At 38.8% G+C, this 12,746-nt stretch overlaps 1 protein-coding gene across 6 annotated transcripts in view; it reads left to right on the top strand.

The window, feature by feature from the left end:
* Positions 1-12,746, top strand: part of ADGRG6 (adhesion G protein-coupled receptor G6) — a 141,847-nt gene that overhangs the window by 8,732 nt on the left and 120,369 nt on the right. The window lies entirely within an intron of this gene.

Here is a 12,746-nt window from a genome sequence, read left to right on the forward strand (position 1 = left end):
TAGAGGAAAATTGTTACTCATATAGTGTTATGTATTACATGTGCTTAATCAAGGTTTTATACATTCCATCTTTATGTTATATATCTATACATTGTAAACAATACGTTTAATGAATCATGAAAATAGATTACTCTAAAATTGTTTATTCACAGGTTAAGAAATTCAACTTATATTTAATATATAAATATTTCTTTGCAAGCCATCAAGTATTTTAAGAGTTTCAGCCAGTCGGAAAATTCCTGGCACGTGGTTTAATGGCCTCAAAACAAAACAGATTCTTTGAAGTTTCTTTTTTTGTGTGTGTATTTGTTTCAATTCCATGATAAAGCCACTCTTTCTTTGTTTTACTTTCATTGCCAAAAGAGGAAAAAAACTTGTGAGGAGAACTGAAAATTAAATATACATTGGATTTCTTTGGTTACAGTGTTGAGCTTTTTCTTAGCTTTCAAAAGTGACTCACCAAGAACCCATCACATGATGTGAAGTAAGTTATGAGATTAAAATTAGTTGAAGTCTAGTTACTTTCATTTGTGTTAGGTCATGGCATTTGTCAATTTTCAAGGCTCCTTCAAACCTTAAATGGAGACTTTTATTTTCATGCCAGTGTTTTAATTGATATATCCACATTCATCATTTTAATCACTGGAATAAATGAAATGAGACACATGTTCTCAGACTAATTAAAAGGAGTCAGCTGACTGGGGCTTGGATGAGGCAAGGGAAGCACCTAGGTTGCAGAATTGAAGGAGGCAGTCGTTATCAGGGTCTTGGGAAACAAAGTCCTTACGTTTGTTTTTAAGTTACTGTCTCACACAAATCTTTTTTAAAACTTCCTTTCATTACTCCACACTTTATGTGTATCACGTAAGGCTTTGTGACAGACAGTAATCTGTGTTTACTCATGAGGCCAGAACACTTTCTACCTATTTATCTGGAACCATGACTCACTCACAATGCCACCACTTTACCCGTGAGGATCTGATACCACAAAAAATACATTAGGGATTATTATTGGCATTTTAACATAAAATGTTTGCCTTACAACTCAGTGTAAGTTTCCCTAAAATAACGCATATCAAAACTTGAGATGTATGGAATATTCAGAGTCCTATCTTTAAGTCCTAGGGTAACTCTGAATAACCTGTATCTTTGAAGAACGTGTGGTGCTGAACTGTGATGTTGTGTCACAGTGTATGCACCCTCTGACTCTTTCACTTCTCTGTGTGACCCCTATGTGATCTTTTGGAGTCCAGTGGCTTTTAACGGCATCTTGATGCCAAACCCAGTTTGTCAGCCCTGGCCCCTTCCTTGACCCCGGAGTCACCTCCATGGTTGCTTATATATATCTAAAATGGGTCTCAAACTTCACGTGTGCAAACAAGACTCTTGATTCCTACCTCCTATCCCCAAATCTGCTTCACTTTCAAGCTGTATAATCCATACCACTACATCTGCTGTTCTCCTCTTCACCTTACTCTTTTCTAGACCTCTTGGCCCACCTGTTTCTTGACCATGCCTTCCTAGGACCCTCCTCTTCCTAAACTGCACACACCTGGTTCTTTTTTTTTTTTTTTTTTGACACTCAGATCTTAATCATTACCACCTCAGATAAGCCCTCCTGTCCCCAAATTCAAAGATGCCCCTTTTCACTCTCTTACCATGTTACCCTTCAGTGATAATCTTTATAGATTTTGGTTGCTCCCTTGATTGTTAATGTTTTGGTAATTTGGCTATGACAGCTGGAGTAAAGGTTGGCAGAAAACCTCTTTTGATTGTTAAGATTGACACCTAGGTGAGAAGATTAAAAATTAGAATACTGTAGTTTAATTTGGATAACATCCTTAATTCAATTCATAGCATAGAATTGCAAGAAGTCTTCTGCTAGGTATGTTAATGTCTGTAGTTTCACGGGGCATTTACCAAGCAAGTGGTGTACAGTTTTATGCCCTTCAGTATTTAAAAAAGCAAGGTCTCTTGACAAGTGATGAATATAACTTTCAATAGGAACTGCAACCAAATTACGGCTGAATATTGAAACTAGTCCCACAGAAGCATAAATTAAAACAATAAGACGTGATTTTTTATTTATTTATTTATTTATTTATTTTTTTTTTCAACGTTTATTTATTTTTGGGACAGAGAGAGACAGAGCATGAATGGGGGAGGGGCAGAGAGAGAGGGAGACACAGAATCAGAAACAGGCTCCAGGCTCTGAGCCATCAGCCCAGAGCCTGACGCGGGGCTCGAACTCACGGACCGCGAGATCGTGACCTGGCTGAAGTCGGACGCTTAACCGACTGCGCCACCCAGGCGCCCCAAGACGTGATTTTTTAATACACTAGCTCTATAGTATTTAGAAACGTTGATAATATCCACATCCAGTATTATCACCTTTGTTGGGGAGAGGGCACATGCTAACATGGTTGGCTCTGTCCCTTGGGAGAGTTAAGTAGGCAACATTGTTTAAAAATTAAGAATTTGTATTTTCTTTAATATATCACTCCCCCGGGTGTAGGTATCTATCTGACAGAAATTTTAAAAACAAACAAACATAATATGTAGAGAAATATATACCAGTATGTTAACTGTAACATTGTAATAGCAAACATTGTTCTTCAACAGGGGAATGATTTTGTAAAGTATTTTACATTAATACTATGAAATACTGTGCAGTCATTCCAAACAATGTGGTCAAACTGTGTATATTGGCTTTGAAAGATGTCAGTGATAATGTTAAGAAACAAACTGCCAAACAGTATCCCAGGTTTGTAATAGGTTGTATTACAAAACTGAAATGTGTTATGTATGTGTACGTTTGTATCAGACTGTATAAAAATTATAGTAAAACATAGACCCATGTACACGTCAGGCTTTACAATGGGTCACCCTCAAGAGCATAGGTTGGAGCGAGAAGGGAGAAGGCAATGGAACTTTATACAGCTCAGAATTATTTGCCTTGTTACAATGAATGTTACTTTAATAACTTGGAAAAACAAACAGAAGAAAATCTGATAATTTTTTTTTTTTTTAAAGCCACGTTAAAAATGGCCAGAGAAGCTGTGGATGTACACAAGTGTTACAATTTTCTGTTAGACACGTAACCGTTACTCTGGCTCTTCCCTTACTTGATAGGCATCTCTTAAAGGTATTTCAAATAATAACCTCTTTTTATGTAGCATGACACTCCATGACTCTGAAGATGAATGATGGTATCTCAGGCAGACTAAAGGTTACCGCTTCAGAAACAGCTGAGAGCCAATGAATTCCTAAGCAACCAGGGGCCTGTTTCCATACAGATAGCCTTAGTCATGAGCGCTGAGGGAGGGGCCTCCCTTCTCTCCTGAAAAATCGATGATATCAGCAGATTATTTCAAAGCTCAGTGATAGATCAACAGCTAAAAGGGGGAATGTTTTTGAAAGTGCAATCTGGCCTGAATTGTGTACTTTCTAGCCCAGAGCGCAGCGCAGTTCTAGAAGGCAGGTAGGTAATTGGGTAAAAGCAATCTTGTGCTGTTTGTTGATTTTTCTCATGATCAAAGAAGAAGCAATTATTCTATAACATCAATTACATTGAAGTCTGTATTTATGTGTTAGGCATATCACTTTATACTATTTTTGTATTTGGTCAAAGAGGCTTTCAAATGCATAGAAAAATAATCCTTTTATAAATCTGCCATATGTTTTTGGCCATTTTATTATTAATGTGTCTGAAAGATAAAGAATAAGGTTCTGATTGTGCAAACCATTCTTTTTTTTTTTTTAATTACAGCATAGTTGGGGCACCTGGGTGGCTCAGTTGGTTAAGCGTCCGACTTCAGCTCAGGTCACGATCTCACGGTCCGTGAGTTCGAGCCCCACGTCGGGCTCTGTGCTGACCGCTCAGAGCCTGGAGCCTGTTTCGGATTCTGTGTCTCCCTTTCTCTCTGCCCCTCCCCCGTTCATGCTCTGTCTCTCTCTGTCTCAAAAATTAATAAATGTTAAAAAAAATTAAAAAAAAATAAATTACAGCATAGTTAATATACACCGTTCTATTAGCTTCAGGCGTACAATGTAGTGATTCAACAATCCCATACATCACCCAGTGTTCATCATGACAAGTACACTCCTTATTCCCCATCACCTATTTCACCCATCTCCCAACCCACCTCCCCTCTGGTGACCATCAGTTTGTTCTCAGTAGTTAAGAGTCTGTTTCTTGGCTTGTCTCTCCCTTTGTCTCCTTCCCTTTGCTCATTTGTTTTGTTTCTTAAATTCCACATATGAGTAAAGTCTTGAGGGATTTGTTTTTCTCTGACTGACTTATTTCACTTAGTATAATATATTCTAGCTCCATCCACATCATTGTGAATAGCGAGATTACATTCTTTTTGATGGCTGGATAAGACTCCGTTGGATGCATATACATCCCACATCTTGTGATATACATACCGTGTATCATACCATACCAAATATACATATCATATCTTCTTTATCCATTCGTCTATCAATGGACACTTGGGCTGCTTCTATAATTTGGCTTTTGTAAATAATGCTGTGAATCACTCATCGTCAGGGAAATGCAAATCAAGACTACAATGAGGTATCACCTATCACCTGTCAGAATGGCTGAAATCAAAAACACAGAAACAACAAGCGTTGGTGAGGATGTATGGAAAAAGGAACCTTCTTGCACTGTTGGTGGGAATGCAAACTGGTGCAGCCACTCTGGAAACAGTATGAAGGTTCCTCAAAAAGTTAAAAATAGAACTACCCTACGATCCAGCAAACTGTTTCATCAAATGAAAAAAAAAAAAAAAAAGTCAGAATAATGATCAAGTGACTAACAGAAAATTACACTATCTAGTAATAAAGTTTGTTTTTCAGTTAGAGTCAAAATGCTCCAAATTACGGTCCCTAGGTTGCCTTCAGCTGAAAGGCCGTTTTCTTATTCTGCCCTTGAGATTGGAGGAGCCAATGTGATCGAATAAACAAACCCCCAAGTTTGTACACAGGAGTTTCCTCAACGCATCTTCCAGATAATTTCCCATGTGTACCTTTGAGATGATCTGAATTTGATGTAGGGAACTATGAAATCCTACTTTGGGGTCATAAAGCCAATCACATAGATGTGGAAAGAGGATGACTAGTCACCACGGTGACAATTTTACGTGACTGGGCAGTGTGATGGGGCCACTGATGAAACAGGCCCCACTTAGACGGCATCAGGGAAAGAGGGTAGTCAGCTGAGTCCTGCTGCTCCCTGGCCAGGTCACACCGTCTCTGGGCGTGGTTGCCGTCCTTTAGACAGAATCCGTAAGCAAGAGCAAGAGGCAGGCAGAGCCGCTGGGTGATGAGCCTTGAGCGGTCAGAGGAGCGTTTCGGGGCATCTCTGTCTCCCCTGTGCCGTGAGAAGCCTGTGTGGGGGTGGGCTGCCCCTGGAGACCGGAGTCCTTTGTCGGATACCACCTTGTTGCTTTTGTGTAACAATTTGTTTTGTGTTTTAAAGAGTAAAACTCCTGCGGAAAAACAGAAATCAGAGAAATGTCACATTTACTTTGGAATCCTGAAGTCAGTCAGAGTAAGGTAGTGGTCTTCAGATATTTGAAGCGTGGTCCTTTGGAAGTGATAACGGACTTGAACTTATCTCCCAGCAAAGATAAGACAGTTGAGCTGGTCCTCCAAGTACCAAAGGACTCTCCTAGCGATTGGTTGCCAAGAACTAAAACCAGCTATCCTTCACATTCCTCATCTCTGGAAATCAGGACACAAAGAAGGAATCTTAATACTGAAGAAGAATTGATACTAAAAATCTTGAAGGGCCCCTTGGTCTACCGCTTAACTATAGAGAGAGAGTGTGTGTGTGTGTGTGTGTGTGTGTCTAGTTTTTTGAGGCACATGTAGTCTTAATTGTTTTACGTCAAAAGTTTCCTCTGTGGGTGTTTCCTTTCAGTTTAGCAGGGAATTTTTACATGGAACTGGAGATTAGGCAGGAAACACCCTCTGACAGGAGAAGCCTGTGGGAACTCTAGACTTTGGCAGGTACAAAATTTTCTTCAACTTTCAAATTAATAATCCTTTAAGGAGTTTTCATTTTATTTTCAGCAAGTGGAACATGTGCTCTTTGACACCTTTCTCACTCCGACTGCAATGTCATAGGATTCTGTAAGGAAGGAATGTGGAAAAGAACAAAATGGAAAAGAACCAAAGAGGGGGGGAGAACTTATTCCAAATTTAAGAAGTATATATATCTTGCAGGGTGGGGCAGCAAAGGAGGGAAGTATAGAGGTTAGATGAGAAAACAGATTAATTCCACAATGAGCATGAAGTCACAATATTATAAACATCCTTTGTCTTCCGCTGAACTAAGACAGTTAAACACCTGAAAGGAGAATAAGGTCTTTTGCCAGCACACAGGTAGGGCTATCACCAGTTCAGATAAACCTTTCTAACTATTAAAAAACAAAACAGGGCGCCTGGGTGGCTCAGTCGGTTGGGCATCCGACTTTGGCTCAGGTCACGATCTCACGGTCCGTGAGTTCAAGCCCCGTGTCGGGCTCTGGGCGGGTGGCTCGGAGCCTGGAGCCTGCTTCCAATTCTGTGTCTCCCTCTCTCTCTGCCCCTCCCCCGTTCATGCACTGTCTCTCTCTGTCTCAAAAATAAATAAACGTTAAAAAAAAAATTAAAAAAAAAACAAACAAAAAAACAAACAAAAAAACCCCAACTCTCTGAGAGGAGTGAATTAGTCCAGTGGGGGCTACAATAACTATCCTATTTCTATGATTAAGACTAATTATCTTGTTTGTTTTTTTTTTTCAAAAAAATCTTTTAAATTATGTATAACCAAGTAATCTCTCTTTTTAGATGAGCTCATTTCTTGGGAAAATAGGGTGAATTATGATGCATTTCATGTGAAAATATTAGTTTGCAGTCATTCTTAAATCAGCTTCCTCTTAAACTTGTGATTTAGAAATGATACACTTTTTAAAAAAAATTTACAAAATTCTTTTCAATACAACTCTTATGTAAGAGTCAAAAAAGTTGTTTCTAACGCAGTCTGCTTTGAGCTTGTGCTGCTAGTTTAGATAAAGAACTGTTCACACTAGAGCTCAGATGATAGATTGTGTCTGCTCAATTAAAAATCAGGTTCTCTTTTTCTTCTCTGTAATTATAAAATTACACGAGTAACTATTATTAGTCTGGGCAAAGCTACAGGAATCAACTACTTTTCGTGCTTTTTGCAAATCTCTAAACAAAGAGATCTTTTTAGAAGATTTCTTTACCTGGTCAAAACTTGAAAGAGTATTGTCAGAGTGAAATTACAGATCTGAAAAAAGAAAACAGTCTGAATGATAATATTAATCACTGCTTTTAAACACATTCACAGTTCTATCTCTCTCTTTTCTTTTCTTTTCTTTCCTTTTCTTTTCTTTTCTTTTCTTTTCTTTTCTTTTCTTTTCTTTTCTTTTCTTTTCTTTTTGTTTCTTTTCTTTTTTCTTTCTTTCTTTCTTTGCCTGAGGTATATACAATGAATACTGGCCTGTATTGAGAGTAGGTTACCAGTTTGGCTGCATTACTGGCTTTATCGAACAGAATTGTAAGGCACATGGTGAGAGTTTTCTGGTCCTGCTGATTTTGGTGGCCTCAGTGATTGTGCTATAGGGGGGAAGAGTGAGACTTTTAAAGATATTTTGCCTTGGTGTTAGGTATTTTACAGAGAATGAGCTCCAAGTATGCTCACTAAGGGCATTGTGGACTGTGGCCCCCACCCGTCCCGAATGCTCTTAATCACCCTGTGTCTTAATCACTCATCTCCTGGCTGGTCAATATTAGCTTTTTACTTGGACTGCTCATCACATCTCTTTTTAGAAGGGGAACCTGAAAATTCTGTTACTTGGAGGGAGCTCATGACCACAGCATTTCTATTCCAATACTGATGTCTCAATAAACAATGCAGTTTGTGGCTTTTCTCCTGGAGCCTTTGCTAATTTGACATCAGACATTTTCCTTCCAGTTCCCCCTTGATGCTTTTGCTGGTGTTTGGTTAGGATTCTCATGACTCACCATTTGACCTGCTTACATATCTCTCACACACGTATTAGAGAGGTCTGCACCTTTTAGTCAGGATGTCAGAAGAAAGTCCTCTCTGAATTTTCAACCATTTCTTACATTTAAGGCGCTGTCTGTTTATACGTATAATGCCATGATTGTGTGGCCCCAGAAGAAGTCTCCAGTAAATGTGTAGTGAATGAATCAAACTGCTTTCCAAGCTGCCCATCTGTGATGGGATTTCCCTTAGCAGGGAGAGTCTAGCTGATTTAAGAGTTAGGCCTTCTTAATCAGAGCCTTTCCCCTCCTGCTAATATTATTAAAATATGTTAAACATTTGTGAGAGCATTATAGTATTTAAATACCAGACAGAGAACACAGAGTTAATATTGCTTCTCCTAAGTGCTTTTAAAAACTAAGGGATATATTATGGTAATATTTGAGTGATGTGTGTGTGTGTGTGTGTGTGTGTGTGTGTGTGTGTGTGTGACATATATTAGAGAAAAATCATGGTCCTTGATGTCAAGGGGTTTTTGACATTGTTGATGAGGAGACTGACGTGAGACAAATAGGAAGTACTATGATATATGGTCTAATAGAGTTGCAGAAGTGATATCAAGGGATAGCAGAGAAGATCTCAGAAAAGTTTTCATGGAGGGAGCGATGTTAAAACTGTGTCTTCTGGGGCGCCTGGGTGGCTCAGTCGGTTAAGCGGCCGACTTCGGCTCAGGTCACGATCTCGCGGTCCGTGAGTTCGAGCCCTGCGTCGGGCTGTGTGCTGACAGCTCAGAGCCTGGAGCCTGTTTCAGATTCTGTGTCTCCCTCTCTCTGACCCTCCCCTGTTCATGCTCTGTCTCTCCCTGTCTCAAAAATAAATAAAACGTTAAAAATATTTTATTTTTAAATAAAAAAAAAACCTGTGTCTTCTAGCAGGGGTGATGAACAAAATATTTACAAAGTGGTGTGGCTTCCTACTGACCATTTGAAGACCTTTCCCTGCAATCAGATTGTGTGGCTGGCTGTAAAAACTGAGGCAGTCATGGGAGTGGTTTGTACCCATAGGGTACCCCTCTGGTGGTAACAGAGAGCAGGAAGATGCAAAATGAGGTTGGCAATAGAGATGGGCAGTGTAGGGGGGAGAAAGGGCCAAGGCAAACCCACAGATACATTGAAAATGATTTTCTGGAAGGATAAATACTTCTTTTACTAGAATAAAGGGTCTCTGCACAAGAGAGTAAGGAGTGAAGCTAGGTCACGGGAGGCCAGACTGTGAGGGATGTCAATGGGGTCTGCGCTGACAAAGCTGAGGGACGACTGCCGGCCCAGGAGGGGAGAGAGACTTGTCACCACAAGCTCAGATCAGGAGGATATGTGCCATCAGAAATGCCCGCGAAGGGAACAGAGGTGAAGAGCTGCCCCGGGATTGTAGTTAGGTAACTCAGGAGCAGACTGTTTTTTGGTTTTTGTTTTTGTTTTTGTTTTTGAATCCATAGTTTATGCTTTTTCTCTATCATGCCATTTCGCTTCAGAAATGGCAGCCTCACTTTTCTCACTGATGTGAACGGCATTGATATACATATCAAAAAGCTGAAGATAGAAGTTAATAGAATTCCAGCCACCCTTGGTGTTTTTCTTGGTCAAACCCATATTTGTGACCAAGAGTTGCTGAATCTGCATTAGAAATGTGGCCTTCCCTTTAGAATTACCCCCAAGGTGCTCATCTCTACCGGGTGTGTTGAATGGGCTCCTAAGTCATCTCCCTGCATCGTGTGTGTGTGTGTGTGTGTGTGTGTGTGTGTGTGTGTGTGTGTGTGTTAAACTACGACTGGAATCTTGCCGCTGCCCTGCGTAAGTTCCTTGAAGATTCTTGTCCCCTACAGGCTACAGTGCACAGTCCTTAATTTAGGTAATTTCATGGCTCCCTAGCCTCTTATGCCCTATCCAGTGTCTGCCAAATAGTAGAGCCTCAATTAAATGTTGAATGAGTGCTGAAGGTAAAGAATTTGTATACTTTTGCTAAGCAAAATTAGGATTTAGCCACGGATATTCAGTTATTGAAGAGAAGAAGTTTGTGTGTGGCATAGATGCTGTGTTGAGTTTAAAACTAGTGAGTCAACCCTCCTATCTTTGTGGAAAACCAGCTATTTGAGAGAGGAAATTTCATAAAACTTTACAAGAATTACGTGTGCCAAAAGAAGAAGGTGGTCACTGTAAATGTGTACAATAACCAGAATAGTTTATTTTCACTTGCTTCAAGGACTGAGTTTCTGGTGGAAATACGTTGTTTTAGCTCTTTTGTAAAAAACAGATACCAGTCTTTTTAAAAAGTGTCTGCTTTTGTTGAAAATGCAAAGAAGGTGATTATTGTCTTAAAATTCTTTAAAAAAAATTTTTTTTAACGTTTATTCATTTGCGAGAGACAGAGAGAGAGCATGAGCAGGGGAGGGGCAGAGAGAAAGGGAGACACAGAACCCAAAGCAGGCTCCAGGCTCTGAGCCGGCAGCCCAGAGCCTGACGCGTGGCTCGAACTCACGGACCACGAGATTGTGACCTGAGCGGAAGTCGGACGCTCAACCGACTGAGCCACCCAGGTGCCCCTCCCCCGTTTTTTTCAAGAAGGCTCTGAGCTAGTACAGAGCCCAACGTGGGGCTTGAACCCACAAAGTGCGAGACCCTGACCCGAGCCCAAGTCTGACGCTCAACTGACTGAAACATTCAGGCGCCCGGGTCTTAAGATTCTTTCAGCTACTCTCTTCCTTCCTCTTGGTCCGTCTTTTCCACAGTTGTCCCCACTATTACCTGTAGCTTAAACTTTAATCTTGCTTTATGCCTTCCAGCTTAGTTCACAAACATATTCAGTCTTGTCTTTTCAAGACAATTTTCCACCTCCCCTCAACCCTTCTGTTCTTTTAGGCTGTCGTTTTCATTTGTTACTTCCTTCACTTCGGAATGTCTTGAAGGAATACTCTACATTTGGATTTATTACCTCCACACCCTTACAAAATAGATGATTCTGTTTTAGAGATGCATTGACAGGTATCGATTTGAGGGGTGTGTGTGTGTGTAAATAATTGTGTTGTTTTTCTAAAGCCCTAAAGGTCTCCTGAGTTTCTGCTGTTTTCTGAAGGTTTTTTATTTTTAAGAAAATTTTGAAGTAGGTGGAACATATTTGCTATGATGATGTTTGTTATTAAGGGAAGAAGAAAACACTTTCTTCATAGAAAGTCTGTCTTAGGATGAAATTGTGTCACAAAATGAATGATTAATGATTTGGAATTTAGTTTATTTGCATTTAACTTTTGCAAGATACCATTTTCCATATTCTTCAAATTGTTCCTTTAGATGCCTCTGACTTCCTATCAACTTATATTCTCCTTTTTTTCTCATTTAAATCAAATTTATATTCTGATTTACCTAATTGCTTCTGTTTTCCATTCCTGTTTCTTTCCTTTTCAATATTCCCATCATATCTTAAAATTTTCTGTTATTAGGATATTAAGCAGTTCTGAGGATATTTATTTCAAAGTGGTTGGTTCAAGTGAAACTGAAAAAAAAACATGTCTTTAGTGTTTGTTCAGTATGTATGCTTGGCTTCACTTTACAAAGACCTTTATTTTTGTTGTAATTATATTCGAAAGAATCTTGAACTGGGAGGTTTTGGTTAATTTACATTTGAAGCCCCCATTTGTGGGAAGCAGAGATATATAAACTATAAAAAATATAGTGCTGAAAAGTCACAACTATTGTTTTGGTCAGAAAAAACATAGAGTTCATTAGGCATTGTTTAAATTGGTTGGAAGTCTTTTAGCTCTGAAGGCAGAATATGTAAACAAATCTGATTTTGCTATTCATATGGAAGCAAAAAATTAGATTTGAAATCTAATAATAAAATTGAATCGGTGTGATTTTGTTTTCTGTATTATTAAAGGAGGCCTTGTCATTTTTTCAAAAGTAAGACCATACTGCCTTCTGGGTGTTTTAATGTTAGTAATCCTAGTTAGAAATAAAATCAGAAAACATGCTATGGGCTATTTCAGGTTAAAAATGCCAGTGAATCTTGTATTATTTGACAGTAAAAATGTGCCTCTGGGAAACATACTTTAAAAATTCAGACCTATGTTGGATTTTATTTAAACTTGAACTCCATGTACTGGGACATCAAGTTATTTTTAGAATGCATCTAAACTAATGATGATAATGAAAAAGTTGGTGTGCTGTGGGAGGAACTGCTAACTTGATCAATCAGTAACATGAGTTAAATGCTGGCTCTGAAATTCAGTTTTACAAAGATGCTCATTTGCAGTCAGAGATACCTTTTCAGTGTGTTCTGGGGCTTTGTTATAATTACTAAATATTCAACATAGCCTAAATATCCCACAATATGTGATTTGATAAATTATGGTATGTTTCTAACTTTATTTTTTCAAATATTTAGTGAAACGTGGAACGGGGGGATCAAGATTCAAATGTAATTGAAAAGGGCAGGGCATCAAACTATGACTAGTATGATTTTTTTTGTTTAAACAATGGTCTGAATTAAAAAAGAAATAGAAAGAAATACAGATAATTGCAAACTCTGTGCCCTTCAGATTCAGGTGTTTCCTTTTTCATCATATTTTAATGTTTCTAGCAATAACATGCATTGATTTTATATTATTATGAAATCGATGCATAGTCAGCATTTTTATAGTTTTATGTATGGATATAATTATAAAACACCA

Source organism: Leopardus geoffroyi, chromosome B2, assembly GCF_018350155.1.
Source record: "Leopardus geoffroyi isolate Oge1 chromosome B2, O.geoffroyi_Oge1_pat1.0, whole genome shotgun sequence".
In the NCBI taxonomy this organism is placed as follows: Eukaryota; Metazoa; Chordata; class Mammalia; order Carnivora; family Felidae; genus Leopardus; species Leopardus geoffroyi.